The 15,485-nt window shown below is 39.1% G+C and overlaps 1 long non-coding RNA gene across 1 annotated transcript in view; it reads left to right on the top strand.

Moving 5' to 3' along the window:
* Positions 1-2,283: 2,283 nt before the first annotated feature.
* Positions 2,284-15,485, top strand: part of LOC101687085 — a 178,877-nt gene continuing 165,675 nt past the window's right edge. Inside the window, exon 1 of the long non-coding RNA XR_006605326.1 lies at positions 2,284-2,375. This is a non-coding gene — a long non-coding RNA (uncharacterized LOC101687085). The remainder of the gene's footprint in view (positions 2,376-15,485) is intronic.

Genomic DNA, 15,485 nt, shown 5'->3' with positions numbered 1-15,485 from the left:
AACGTGCATGTTCCTAAGACTCTCTTGAGTGGTCATAAAAAATGCAGATCCCTGGCCTCATCCCAGAAACTCTGATTCAGGAAGAGGTATTTTTAAAACCTTTCTCAAGTGGTTCTGATGCAGGTGGTCCAGGAACACTTCCTCAACAACATGGTTATAGACAATTAATAAAAAAGATCGCAGCTCTTCCTATGTCCGTGCCTAGTAATGATCCTAGGTGTGCTTTGGCTCTCAGCATTGGAATTCCTATGTGCCATATCCTAATGGGTGGCTGTGTGGCCCTCTTCCTCTACTTTGTTGGGTCTAAAGAAAGAAAAGTGACCTGTGGAGCTAGTATCACAGTTTTGTTTTGCTTTATACTTGACAACCTAGAGAGCCATGCCCTATTCTTTTGTATCTTGAGAAAAGGGGTCATTTTCTCCCTGATTTACCTCAGGAAGCCAGGGTCTGGTGTAAAGGCACCTGGCCAAGCATCACCGTTCTCTCCCCTTTGAGGATGGGCTGATGGGGTTGTGGTGGGAGAGAGTGCTCTTCCAGAACTTGACCAGAAAAGTCCTTAACACTTAAACTTGTTAAAGGACAAATATCTTCTGACTCCCAGAAATACCCATCATCTAAAAAGGCCTAACTTTTCAGTAAACATGAGGCAGAAATAGGAAAATTTAAAAACAGCCAAAGAGATTTCCTCCTGGCTCTACCATGACAGCTGTTGGTTTTCCACTAAATGATAATGAGCAATCAGCAAGTAGCTCACCTACCAAATGCTGAAACCATTTTCCAGGGAAGCCTAAGTTTCCGTTTTAGAGAAATGTAACTGTTTGCATTTCTTTATCTGTAATCTCTTACCGAACTTCCTCGGGAGCCATATCTCTTATTTATACCAAAGGAGAGAAGTTTCCCTTGTAGCTACAGGAATGAGGAGGGGAGTTGAAGACAAACAAGTAAACCAGAAACAGCACTTGCCTCAGAAGGAGAAGCCATTTATTTTGAGAAGTAAAGACTCACAGGATATTCTCAGATATCAAATCGAGAACTTGGCTTGTTTTTTCCTCATGTTGTCGAGAAAATAATTAGCTTAATCTTTGATGCATGCTTCACGCTCTTAATCCTTGGAGACACAAGAGTAGGAAATGTAAAATCAACCTTGCTCAAGTTGGGAGGGAAATGTGAGTCCTCTATAATTTGAAAAGGTAAGAGGGAATAAATCACACCATTTGCTTCATTCTTCATCTGGAAAATGTCCACAAGTCCCCAGATCGTCTGCATTCCAAATATCTGATCATTAAGGCCACAGATTCTTAGATGAGAATACAGATCCAGCATCTCAGGGACACATCCAAATACCACCTAATGACTCACAGTTGATCAAGCACTTGTGTGTGTTCATCTGCTGACTTCCGCCATCACGTAACCCGGTGCTGCTCACGAGTTCCAGCACGTGACTGCCCTTAGCACAAAGGACTGGCCCCTCCCCTCTTCCCCTTTGGTGTCCAGACTCCAGCTAAGTTGCACTTTCTGTATATTTGTTTTGGATCTGCCTAGATCTGTGTGTGGCTGTGAAGACTCGTCAAAGGCAGCTTTGATAAGTGCTCTCCGTGTGACCGTGGTCATGTCTTCAGTGGGGACAGCAAACTGCGCTCTTCAATTAACTACATAGGCCAGCTATTAGCCTCCAGGTGAAGCTGAGACCACTGAAACACTGACACTATTAAGCCAACAGTTTAAATTACATGTCCCTATCTAAGTCATTCAAAAAAACCTAACACTACTAAAGTGTTATCCAACTTTAAGTGCAAGAAAACTAGAACATAATTTCTATTATTATGACCTGTGAAAAATAATGCAATCTTTTCTTTAATGGAAAAAGCTCTATGGTAGCATGGACCATGTATGGGTTGTTTCCACACTTGATGTGTGTCTCCTTCCTTGTGTAAAACAATACAGCCGGGAAACCAGGTTGATCTGAAGACAGTTTAAGCTACAGAGTAAGAACCTAGCAGGGAAGCTGCCCAGAACTGATGCTGAGTGCTGTGTCTTGTCCACCCTGCCCCCTCACCATGAACGCTACTTGGAACTGAAGATGAATAAATATTGGCTATTTTAGGCTTTGGTTGTGAGGAATTCCAGAGAGAACATTTTATAGTTTGCTTGGATACTTTTCAGATATGCTGTTGGGCAACTTCAGCTCTGCACTTTGAGTATTTGTTAATTCATAATCGATTAAAAGCCTGCTATGTGCCAAGTCTGTAATAGATAATGAAAATAGAGAGTCACAGAGGAAGACCTTACCTGCCTTTGGGGATCTTATAGTTCAATGGGAGGTTCAGAGAGGAACACTGATCATTTCATTACTGGATTTGCAAGTTAACTGAGAGGTAAGAGCTGGGACTGCTCAAACCTTTGGAAAGTTTGAGGAGGCCACCAGGGATGCCCTCTGCTATGTGGTAACTGTGAAGTAAGAATTTGTCTGATAATAATGTGGAGAAAGGGGAGGAACATGGCTGAGGCACTGAGGAGAGTTTGGAACAGGGAAGGAGTTGCAAATACTGTAGTTAGACTAAGTGAGGGAGTAAGTAATATGAGCTGAGGCTGGGGGGAAATCAGTAGGGACCTGGTAAGGCTAAGGAGTTTGGATTTTATCCTAAGGGTAATGGGCAGCCATTGAAAGATTCTAATGGGAAATGACATGATCAGATTGGCAGTTTGGAAAATTAATTCCCACAGCCTTAGGGAGGATAAATTGAGGAGAGATTATCTTAGAGGCAGGACGAAGTCGTTAGGAGGTAATTACGGTAGAGAAAAAACATGAGAAGGAACTGAATAAGTTTGGGTTAGCTGAGCACCATCAGCACAGACATGACGCGGCCTCAGGGTGTGAACAATGTATGTGCATACTGGGCAGCCAGAGCTTGCACAGATGATCTTACTACACTCTTTGAGGAGATGTGTCTGCACTAATAGACATGATTGATTCATTTCCATGCGTCTTTTCCCATGCATACTCCTCAGCACAGGTGTTAGTGAGCAGAGCTTGATAATTAATTGCTGTTTCATAGTTTTCCATAAAACTGGGCTTGGGGAATAGAGATGAATGAGGGTCTTCCTCCCACTTCTTGTCTACTCAGCTCCTGGTTTATGAGCTTGGTAGATAGATAAACAGAGATGAGGAAACCCCAAGTTAATGCTAACTCTCCTATTCAGATTTTATTTTTACCATCTTTGCTTGAAATCATGCCAACCAAGCAATTAAATGCTATCAAAATGGTGGTGTCATGATTTGGTATTAATTGGACTTGTCAATGATTTACAGAATCTTGATGTGACTCTAAGAGTATTTTAGATATGGCAGGACTTGGGGAGGATTTCCTTTCTTGTTAATGACTTGGTAAGCCTAGTAAGTCAGTGGTGGAGAACAAGAAGATAAATGCAAATATTGACTAAAATATTTCAATCACCAGATTCCAGAATAAGAAATATACTTCTGCACAAAACCAAGTCAACTATATTGCACACTTAGTAATGGTTAACTAGACAAAATAACTTGAGCACTTTCTCTGCACCAAGAACTATGCAGTGTCTATCTGCATGCGTATAAATGTCTTATTTTCTCATTTAAGAACTTGTTTGCCTCAAATTAAAGCAACCTCTAAAAGTTAGGGTTTATCCCCAGATGTTCTGACATCAAATGTTAAGCCCTTTCCTCTATCCTGTTTATTTCCCATGCCTGCTTTCTCTGAAATAGGCATGCATTTCCTTCTTTGGGGAGCAGGGAGTATTTCCATGCCACGTGAGCCTTTCAGGTACTCAACCACTATTGTGTTTCACTGCTGAAGGAAGTTTTTATCCTAACTTGTCAGAGAATTTCAGGTGGTTTTGGTTGTCAGTCACAGTCGTATGGAGGACAGCAAAGTTTTCATTTCCTCAGTTACGTGGAAGTAACACCTCTAAGCGTATTTTAAGCTGATCTCTTCATATAGGCAGATTTTGTGCTAAGCATGTTTGATTAGTTCGTCTAAGCTTCACCCTAATGTGTATGAGACACATCTCTCCCAGTTTCACAGGTACAGAAATTGGATTGCAAACCTTGAGCAGTTCACGCAGGGTCCTTGGATACTGAGTTGAGAGGCCAGGATTCAAATCCCGGTTTACCTGCCTCCAGAACCCAAGAGTTTAAGCTTCATACTAGAGTGTCTTGTACTTAAAAATCGACTGCTAGAGCACTGCCACTCAAAGTAGCCAGTCCATAAACAATCACTGGTCCCTAAGGGCACAAGAGAACTTGCCCCACAATGTAAACTGACATACAGCTTCCTTTATGAGGGAAGCTGTACCATTTTAAGAAAAAGTGCCGGCTTCCTGGTCCAGTTGGCTTACATCCTGGCCAAACTTCTGCTTATCTTGTTGCAGCCCAGTAACAAGGAATCCCAAACAGACTGGTTCAGAGACCACATTTGAAACTTGCAATAAACCAGGTGGTTGGGGGTCTGCCAAATTCATGTGATGATAAAAACCTACCGGAGCTGTAACAACACATTTCCTGCACCCATAAGTGCCTCATAGTTAGCAGGAAAAAAAGAAGCTTTTATAGACATATCTGAAAATTTCTAATGAGATGCATAAATCTTCTTTTTAAGAAATGGTCCATCAGAGGTTGTAGTCCAAAATGAAGCTAACATTCTGTTTAGAGATCTGAAGTACATATAGTTCTGTGACTATTCTGATTTTAAATACTATGCTTGTAGGAGTTACAGTAACTACATTGTTCAGTGATTTGGCCATAGGGTATGTTTAGTTCATGTTTACATTTTTCTTTCATACAATCCTTAAAATTATGAGTAAAGTGCTTCCTGGAAATTCTGTAGAAATAGACATGAATCAAATGAAAATAATAGGAAGGAGATAGAGAATCAAAAGAACAATTACCTAATTTTTTCAAGATCGACGTCTTTAGTATGGTTTCCATAGGATGTTAGACAGGTTTTGAGAAGCATGAATCCCAAGTGTCATATCGTTCTGAGGTTAGCAGAGGTTTTGTCAGACGCTTTCCTTCATATAAGGCCATTTGCCACTGATGCCTGGGGCATAAAAGTTTCTTTATGACATCCCTAGATGATTGCTTTCTCTTTGTTTCTTCCTCCCTTTTTTCTTCCAGTCTCTCTCTCATTTTCTCTCTCCCTCTCTTATTAAGAAAACTTGTCTGTTCAAAATAAAGTTCAGTGCCTCTGTAAATTCCAAGAAGGTAAAGAAACCATGACTTTAGTTAATCCTCATTGTTGAGGTAGGAGCAATTTCAAACTCTGTAGGGTTCTGTGTATTCATTTCACAGTATATTGAGATTTCTTATATAATTTTAGAAACTGTGGTATGCTGATGCCCATTAGTCTTAAAACACAAACTTTTGCAATTTTGAATGATGCAAAGGTTTACTGTTGTTATATTTTTGCCTGTCCTCTATCAGGTGCTTGATCAGGAATGCAACATGAATTTGTCTAACAAAGCAGGAATTATTTATACAAGGTAAAACCTTTAAATCAAGAAATGTTTACTGAGCATCAATTTTGCACAAGTAATTAGGAAAAGGCTTGGCCCTTGCTCTCAGAGGTGCTGTTCAACAATGTCATTTTTCCATCTAAGCTGTAATTCTGTTTAGGAATTAAAGAGCAAAGGTTCTGAATGGCACTTTTTGTCTCTCCCTTCCTAAGAATCAATAGGCAATTACACTGACCTGGAAAGCAAAATAAACTCACCCCAATATATCAGTTTACCATTTAGAGGACAGCACACACTTTTTTTTTTTTTTTTTTTTTTTTTTGTCAGAGAGAGAGAGGGAGAGAGATCACAAGTAGGCAGAGAGGCAGGGAGAAGCAGCCTACCCTGCTGAACAGAGAGCACGATGCAGGCCTCTATCCAAAGACCCTGAGATCATGACCCAAGCTGAAGGCAGAGGCTTAACCCACTGAGAAACTCAGCTGCCCCAACAGCACACACTTTTACATATTGACTGAAACATGTGCTTCTATAGTCATTTTTTAACTCATGTGAGAAGAACTTCTTTATATACCATGAAAGGTATTATCCTTAACTGACAAAGTAAAAGATTTTAAATAATCGAATAATTCTTTCAAAATATGATAACTTGTTCCCACCTTTTTTTTTTTTTTTAACAGCAAACATATTGAGGTTTGCTAAAATGTGTTGTCCTTGGCCTCTGGACCTAGAATAATCTTCTATCACATCTTTGATGATAGAAGATACAACTTTGCCCATCCTCTTTCACTCTACAGAATAAATCTTTGGCCAAGCAGCTTAATGACAACCATACTTGACCTTGCTGTAGCCTCTGCCAGTTCCAGCGTAGGGCTATTTATTCTCATTTTACCTTTGAGAAAACTGAAGCTAAGAGGGCTGAGAGTCTGTGAAGCCCAGACATAGTTGTCTCTCTGGGTTCAGATCTGTGGCTTGTCCAATATGTGATCTGGGGCAAGTCACTTAAATTTTTTTGCATCAGTTTCTCCATGAGTAAGGTGGAGTAATGACAGCACCTGCCTTCCTGGTTTTTGTGACAACTTGAGCTAATTAGTGTATGCTAGATACTTAGACCAGTGCCTGGCACATAGTAAAACTACACCTAGGTCAACATTTGGACCCAGATTTCTGACTGCATCTAGTGTTCCTTTCATTACACTAGTGTTCCAGTTATGCCTCATCTCACCACTTCCTGTGGTGGTTGATGGAGTACTGGACCGCAAGGAATAGCAGCGCCTTCTGCTCTAATTTCTACAGCTTCTTGAATTCAACACAATCTGGGCAATAACACTGTCAATGAAAACAATTCATTTAGAAAGGCATCCAGTGGGCCAGGATCAGTATCCAATGCTTTACATGTGTTTCTCTACTCAATTCTCATAACAGATATGCTTATTCTCATTTTACAAATGGAGAAATGGAAGCACCAAGAGATTTGTACATCTAATCAGAGGACAGTGGTATGTATCAGAAGGGAGTTTCACATCTGACTTAATAATAGCATCCTTGGAGTAAAACAGGAATGTGTTTAACCATATTAAGCAATCTGATCGTCAGAGCTCATCTTCATCTATTACCCCTTTTCTGTGCTCTGAAGCTCATGGACTTTTTCAAGAAGTAGTGGCGGGTAGCATGGGGGGAATGGATGGGTCAGGGGTAGGTCATGACAGTAATAAGCCGACTGTGTGCAGCATGATGGCACAGGAGGAAGCAGAAGAAATTTAAGAAGTTTACCTAATAACTTAAAAACTCTCTATTCTGGGATATTTCAGAGAAGGGGAGATGACCTACACACCTCAGTAACCCCTCAAACATTGGTGTCTACCAGTTCTGGAGTCATGAGTATTCCTAACAGTGGCAGAACTTCATCCAGAAAATGTAAGATTCTGCTTTGTGTCCTCTTTCTAGAGGACATGCATCTACATGCATCCCTCTTTCTAGAGGACACAAAGCAGAATCTTACATTTTGGAGAATTTTTACTCTCAAATAGTAAATAACCATTAGGGTATTAAAGGGGTAAGCTCCAATTATTTGGACTGTTTCCATACTTTTAACCACACTCTTTAAATCTAACCTTTGGAGCAGTAGGGATGCCTGAATTCAGAACTTGGGGGAACCTGAGAGTTTTCTGTGACTAATGATTTGGATCAAATAATAGCATTTTATAAATATTTTGAGTATTTTTTTTGTCTCAATGACATCACTATATTGATCATATTTCTGTTCATTGTCCTTCTTTGAAAATCATCGATCACTTCTCAGGTCATCATCATTAATTACATTTGCAATTTGTTTGTGAAATATTACAGGCTTTTCCCTTCTTTGCCCAATTGAGTTATTTCAATGTGATTACAGCCACTGATCCATTCCAGCCTGGCATAATCAGGTTCTTTGCCACCAGGGTCAAGTTGGGTTTTGTTATGTTAGTAAGTGACTGAAGGCTGTTCATAGAGCAGGGTGGAAACAGGGTTACCTCAGTTTTCCTCCTGCTTAAATATTAGTGCTTGCTGTCTTCATTAAGTCATCAGATGGCACTTTAATACTCACCAACAATAAGCAGAACCTATGGATTCTATTCCTAAAGTTGATAGAGCTTTAAGAAGTCACAGTCTCTGTGTTGTGACTGCATCCCAAGGGAAACCTTCTTGCATTGTTAATGGGAATGCAAGCTGGTGCAGCCACTTTGGAAAACAGTATGGAGATTCATGAGAAAGTTGAAATTAGAACTTCTGTGTTACCCAGCAATTGAACTACTAGGTATTTACACAAAGGATCAAAAAAAAATATTTAAAGGGCTACATGCATCCCAATATTTATAGTAGCATTATCAGCAATAGCCAAACTATGAAAAGAGTCCAAATGTCTATTGACTGATGAATGGATAAAGAAGAGGTGGGATATATCTCTATCTCTATCTATCTATCTATCTATCTATCTGTCTACATCTATATCTATGTATCTATATACTGGAATATCATCTGGCCATTGAAAAGAATGAAATCTTGCCATTTGCAACGACATAAATGGAACTAGAGGATATTATGCTAAGTGAAATAAGTCAAAGAAAGGCAAATACATGATTTCACTCAGAAAACGGATGAACATATGGGAAGGGGGGAAAAAGAGAAAAGAAAACAAACTATAAGAGACTCAAGGATAGAGAACAGAGGGTTGATGAAGGGAGTTGGGTGGGGAATGTGCTAGATGGGTGATGGGGATTAAGGAGGGCACTTGTGAAGAGCACTTGTTGTGATGAGCGATGTAAGTGATGAACCACTGAATTCTACTCCTGAAACTAGTATTGCATTGTATGTTAAATGCCTGGAATTTAAATAAAAATTCGAAAATAAAAAATATTTTAATTGAAAAAAAAGTAGAACTGTATTATTGCAGTTCACTTCCAGTCACTAGGGATGCAGGAAAGATAAATGAGGTGATCTGTGCAGAATGTGTGGAAGCCCTCAAAACACGTATCAGCTGGTGGCAATTCTTTTCTTGTTGTGATTGTTGTCCCCCAAGCCCTTCTCCACTAGCAGTCATTACTGTGCTCCAATGGACTGGTGCAGCAGTGAAGCTGAAGTCAGTGGGGTTTACACAGAAAGTCAAAAAATAGCAGGATTAGATTTACCAATTCAGCATTTAGAAATCAGATATGGAGGGACTTCTTTCTGAGGTAGGACATCAACCAATTATGAGCAAGCATTACAGTGCAATACTAAAGCCATATTTAACATTGTTTTCCCCTTATCTGCCTCCACCAGGCTACTTCCCTTCCTTTCTACCTTTAATGTCAGGGGACAGCCATGATGAGCTATGGATAAATTCAGTGGCAGGGAGGTTTAAAGAGTTTGAGATTCTGGGGCACCTGGGTGGCTCAGTGGGTTAAGCCTCTGCCTTCAGCTCGGGTCATGATCTCAGGGTCCTGGGATCAAGCCCCACATTGGGCTCTCTGCTAAGCGGGGAGTCCACTTCTCCTTCTCCCCCTGCTCGTGCTCTCTCTGTCTCTCACACTTGCTTACTCTCTTTCTCTAAAATAAATAAAACCTTAAAACAAAAAAAGAAGACTTTGAGATTCCATCCACATTTTGAGGGCACACTATTTTAGTCAGCACTAACCCACCTCTGGGTGGAGTCAGCATCTTCCCAAGCTAGGATGAGATGTGAAGAGGTATACAGGTTCTCTCCACCACAATCAACCCCATTAATACAGAAGTATATTTTATAGCCACTCTTAGACATAAAGCCTATTTCTAGAAAGTCTAAGAATATCTAAACTCATCAGATTAAAGGACATAAGTGGATACCTGATGTGCTTCCTAGCACATGGCTGATGACCATGAACCCTTCCCTGTCCTCCTTCATTAGCAATAATTACTGTGCCTGATAGACTGACGTCATTAGCACCTGGTGACAAGAACACAGAGTGGATGGGGGTAGAAAGTAGGGAGAGTCAGGCAGTGCAGAAAGTCATGAACAAGACCCTCCAGAGGAAGTGGGGAACCCTACGGTTTCAGGGGATTTTCATGAGAACTTCAGGGAAAACAGAGCTTAGAGCCCTGAGAACTCTATCGTGGACAGTCCTCAGATCTTGTGATCATGTTGTACTTCTAGAGAAGGATCAGTGCTTTCCAGTGATCTAGTCCCCCTTTGAGGTCAGGGGAAGATAAAAAGAGAATTGATGAGTTCAAATGCCAATGTTTTGATACATTGAATCAGTTAGGGTACAGTTGCCTGTAGGGGGCCCAGAGAATAACACTGTCTCAGATTTTTGTGTCTAGGGAGAGCAGAGTGGGAGACTTCATGGTAAAATCATACACACAAACTCTTATTCCACAAAAGAATTTGCAAATAGCTTCTCATAATCTCTGTCAAAGGTAGCTCTTAGCATTTCTATTTAGACTGGAAATATACCAGTGACTTGGCACTGCTTGCTCTGAAATTCATATTTTCTTCTTCCACATTCGTTCCTAGCAGAATATGCATACACATGCATGTGACCTCTAGAACAGAGATCCAGTCATCACAGAGAAAGCATCTACTTTGAGTTTAACATGTTTCTTGCGTTATCTATGGTATCTTGTTAACTCCCACAACTACCCTGTGGAGTATGGATTATTATCATCCATTCACTGATGAGGAAACTGAAGGTTTCACTAATATTCCTCTCTCTGTCAAATAAATAAATAAAATCTTGGGGGAAAAAAGAGTTTAGAATCCATAGTAATTTCAACTCCAGCTAAATCAGTTTTTGCTACTTTTTTTTTAATCCATCTCCAATTTAGCAATTTTAAATTATAGAAGTCATAAACTCCGGGATATCTATTTTTTTCAGCAAGGAAGCTGGGTGCAGATATGTTATGATTGACCGAGAAGTGGAGTTATGAATGTCTTAGAGTTAAGCTGAAAATCCTAGTCAGTTCTTTCCTAGACTTCTCATCTCTTCCCTGCCAGTCTACTTAATTACTTCCTTCAAATTTGGATTCAGTCTGTTTAAGGAAGTCTTTCCTAGTTAATTCTATCCTTGACCACTGTCTTACTCAACATTGCTTTGAAGATTTAGGTATTATGGTTATATTATAAATTCTAAAAACAGATGTCAAATCTATTTCATTAGGTAGCTCTGCTTTTTAGAGGCATTTTAGTGTTGTTCCCCCAACTAAACACCAAGTCTCTTTTATTACAAATACTTTGTAATAATAGTTCCATTTTACTTGGCAAAAGGGCATGCTAACAGAGTTCTATACAGTAAATGGGAAAATGGAAATTTGCCATTGGAAAATTTTTTCCAGATTTAGGATGTGAATACCAAGGCATTTTCCCCTATGATTTAGTGTGACTGATAACACTGTTGAGTGTAGGGTTTTTGTTATGTTTCACTCCGCAATCAGTCATTCACACGGTAAGCTTGTTTCTGCAGGTATTTCTGTTGGAGTAAATAGGAGTTTGCATCTTAACTGGAAAAATATTTCATAGTAAAATAAGAGAATTCAAAGCATTAACCCAATGGCAAAATTAGGCAGAAATAGCCTCCATTTAGTATAAAGTTCAGTCAAAATACCTGACAATTTGATGAGAATGGTTATTCTATTTCTTTATTACGGTGGAGAATGGCAAGATAAGTTAACTAAAGCCAGATTCTCTTTTGCTTTAAGTGCAGTAGGTGCAAGCTGAGCTGAGGATGGTAAAAGATGTTTAACGGGGTTGGACGGGAAATATCCTCATGCTACCTAGTACATTCTATGTGCCAAGGAACAGACTCTAAGTGCAACTAGTGGGTAAGAGCACAGCAGGCCAAGAAAACATCATATGTATGCTACTGTGACATTCAAGGAAGGATAAAAATGTCATTCTCGAGCAAGTACGGAAGGATGCAATATTTTGCAGAATATGTTGAAGACAAGCATAGGCTCCATAAAGACTACAAAAAGTACTTTGGGTGTGTGCTGAACTAAAAAGTAAAAGCTATCTGCAAATAGTGAGGGGGACTTAAAATGAGCCAGATACATTCCATCATAGAACCACATCAGACAAGGAACTTCCCATGGCTCACCCAAAAGAAGGTTAACAGAATTGGATAAGACACCAGATTCAATTAGGGAAAATTACCGGATCCTTACTGAAAGTTTATCTTGTTATCTTCAATATTTAAAAATATAAATGTAGAAGTTAATGCACTGAAAATGATTCCGGCCAGAAATCCACAGATTAGCACCGACAAGATAGGGATTTAAATATATGATAGTGCCTCTCGCCTACCTCCTCTGTGCAGGGGGTTTTAGAATAATGAGGTACATGCTGTCTATAAGAGAGAGAAATCTTGATCTTTTTCTTAAGCCAAAACCAGTCTCTACAATCTTGAATCCTATAGTTTTACCCTAAAAGAAGAGGGCGTTATGTTTTTGTCCCTTCAGAAATCATATGTTAAATCCTAAATCCCAGTGTGATGATATTGGAAGGTAGGATCTTTAGGAGGAGATTAGGTGATGAGGATGGAGCCCTCATAAATGGGAGTCATGCTCTTTTAAAAGAAATCCCAGGGAACTTCCTTTCCTTTTCTGTCTTATGAAGGCACTGCCAGAGAAAGCTCTCTTTGAACTCAGAAGTGAGGTCTCACCAGACATGGACTATACTAGTACTTTGATCTTGGACTTCCCAGCTTTCAAAATTATAAGAAATAAATTTGTTGTTTATAAACCAACCAGACTATAGAGTTCTGTTATAATCCTGTAATGCCCAAATGGACTGTTATTTTATGTTATGTTATGTTATATAACCTTATATGTAGGATTTGGGGATCCCTGGATTTCCTAGCAAAATCTCTTAGTTTCCTAGGGCTTCCTTAACAGAGTACCAAAAACAGGGTGACTCAGAACAACAGAAATGTATTCTTTCACATTCTGGAGGCTAAGTGTCCAATATCAAGAGTTGGCAAGGTCCAGGTTCTCTCCAAAGGCCTTCCTTGTCTCTTCTAGCTTCCTGTGGTTGTAGGCAATCCTTGTCATGTTACCTTCTACTAATCTTAACCTGAACTGGCTAACTATACTAGATTGCTTCCTCCTCCCACTTCTGTGGTGAGGCAGCCTTACATTTTCTTCTCTAAAATTTTGGTTTTACATCACCCTGGGTTTTATCTTGAGGCTGATAAATTTTGAGACTAAATCTGTAAGACACAAAGGCAGAACATATGAGGGTGTGAACATATTCCTTCCAGCAATAATTTACCCAGCAGCTGGTTAATGGGGAAATTCGCCCAACTAAACAATTTCTGTTGTCTGACACAAAGAATTTCTACCCCCTCCCTGTCTCTGTCTTCTCTGCTTTCTGAAAAACATTTTGACCCTGGGAGTAGCATTAGTCCTGTTCTTACTGTTTTCCAGTAGTGTGCCTTGTGCTTTACAGAGAGAGGTAAGTATTAACTCCATTTTATATGAAGAAACACATCATCAGAACAGTTAGTGGTGTGTCTCACATTAGATAGGAAAATTCAGTATGGCTGATTCCCAAATCCGTCTCATTCTGTTTCACCATTCTGTGAAATGTCTTCCTTAAAAAAATATTTTGTTGGGGGGGGGGTGTATTCATTTCAAACTTCTTCATGCTGAAGCAAAGAAGTTGAACAAACTAAAATCCCCAATCTCCTTGGCACCTTCTTTCCACTCCTTCTGTCCTTATTTACCAACACAGGGATACATAGAGCTTCTCAGTATGAACAATTTAGGGTTTATCCCGCTGTATTTTTCTCCATGCTTTTAAATATGTAGACAAATATGTTTTTTCTCACATCCGAGTATTGCTTTTTCCTACCTAAAAAATTGATCATGTTGTATATTTTACCACCCATTTGATCTATTCATTTAGTTTATATATCATCTTTCCAGCTAATGCTTGCAAAAGTAATTTGCTTTTTTAATGTTTACCTGATTTTCCATAGAAAAAAATGAATTAGAAAATTTTCAGTCATTCATTCATTGATGAGAAACTGCATTTTCCTATGCTTTTCTTGGTTCATTTGCTTGATTCGGGCCATTATAAAGCATGCAAAAACAAATGTGTTTTGTATGAATCCTAGGATTTTAATTTCTGTAAGTAGATTTCCCAAAGAAAATTAAACTAGTTTATTTACTTAATAGAAACTTCCAGCTAACCTTCCAGACGTTTTGTAGCACTTCATTTCAGTGTCAGCAATGCCTCAGAGGACCCATTCCCTATACCATTCTCAATATTGGATATTATCAATTTTTATTTATTTATTTATTTATTTTTTTGCAAAGCTAAAGGTGAAAATGAAATGACCTCCATTCATTTTTACAAGACTGTTTTAGGTTTTAGCATAAGAGTGACATCCACAGCAAATCTTTGTTTTGCAGTCAGGGGAAAAAAATGTACCTGTCTCTGTGTGTGTAAAGGCAAAATAAATTACATTGCTGGAAGGCGAAGGAGACAAATGGCTACTTAAACCAAGAAAGCAACATATGTGGTGGTTGAGGTGGAGGTTGACACCGGGTCCTTCCTTGTCTCTGAAATCAGGAAAATAACACCTGATTCTTAGCTACTAAAAGAACAGTCGGAAAATCAGTGAATTCATATCTTCAGCACATTTGGATATCCTTGGGAAAAATACACCGGAAATGCAAGATGTTTAAATTTTGTTACACAAATTACATAATGCAATTTCAAAGTATGCACTACCTACCTTTTAAGGAACTCCAAAAATTTCACGATGCACATAAAGAATCTCATTAAAAAAAATCCATTGTCCTTATTATATAAGTTACATATCATTATTGGATGCTTGTTAACTTTATTCTCATTGCAAGGGGCTATCGACACCTTCAATCTTATTGTTATGGTCTAATTTCTAATTTTGATGTCCTTTAGGAGATACTGCATTCTAGTCATTGGGGTGGGGGAAGGAAGAGAGATAGTTAAAAGGCCAAAGATATTCAGAAAGTGGGCTTTCTATGGGGAGGTGCAAGCAGGGTATTTCCCATTGTCCTGAATAGTGTGTATCTTTTGAGCAATTTTTAGCAAGCAAGGTGAAATGTTGCCAGTTTCAGGTAAAAGTTACCAGAATTAATTTCTACATAAAAAAGAAACATTGATACACTGTGAGCAATTATGAAATATGTCACTTTAAATATTCAGCCTGGACTGGGATGTTCACAAGAGGACTGGCCTGAGAGCAAATTAGTTTAATTTGTCTCTGCTTTGTCTTCCAACTGGTGAAGAGAAAATGACTCTCATTTAAGTTGTTTGGATTTTAGAGACTTTCTAAGTCCTGCTTACCACTTAACATTTAATGAGTGTTCTAGGAATAAACACCCAACAAGTCATACCACAAATGCAGTGTGAGTGTGGGTGGTACCCCTCAGGGTCTGTTTTCCAATATGTCACCTTGTCTTTATAAATATTCAGATAGAGCAAAGAAAATGTAAATATGAGTATAGTTTGCAGCCAG

The sequence above is a fragment of the Mustela putorius genome, unplaced genomic scaffold (assembly GCF_011764305.1).
Source record: "Mustela putorius furo isolate JIRA1106 unplaced genomic scaffold, ASM1176430v1.1 tig00000145_pilon_pilon_pilon, whole genome shotgun sequence".
NCBI lineage: Eukaryota > Metazoa > Chordata > Mammalia > Carnivora > Mustelidae > Mustela > Mustela putorius.
Note: the sequence above shows the minus strand (reverse complement) of the source record. Positions and strands in the feature narration are given on the sequence as shown.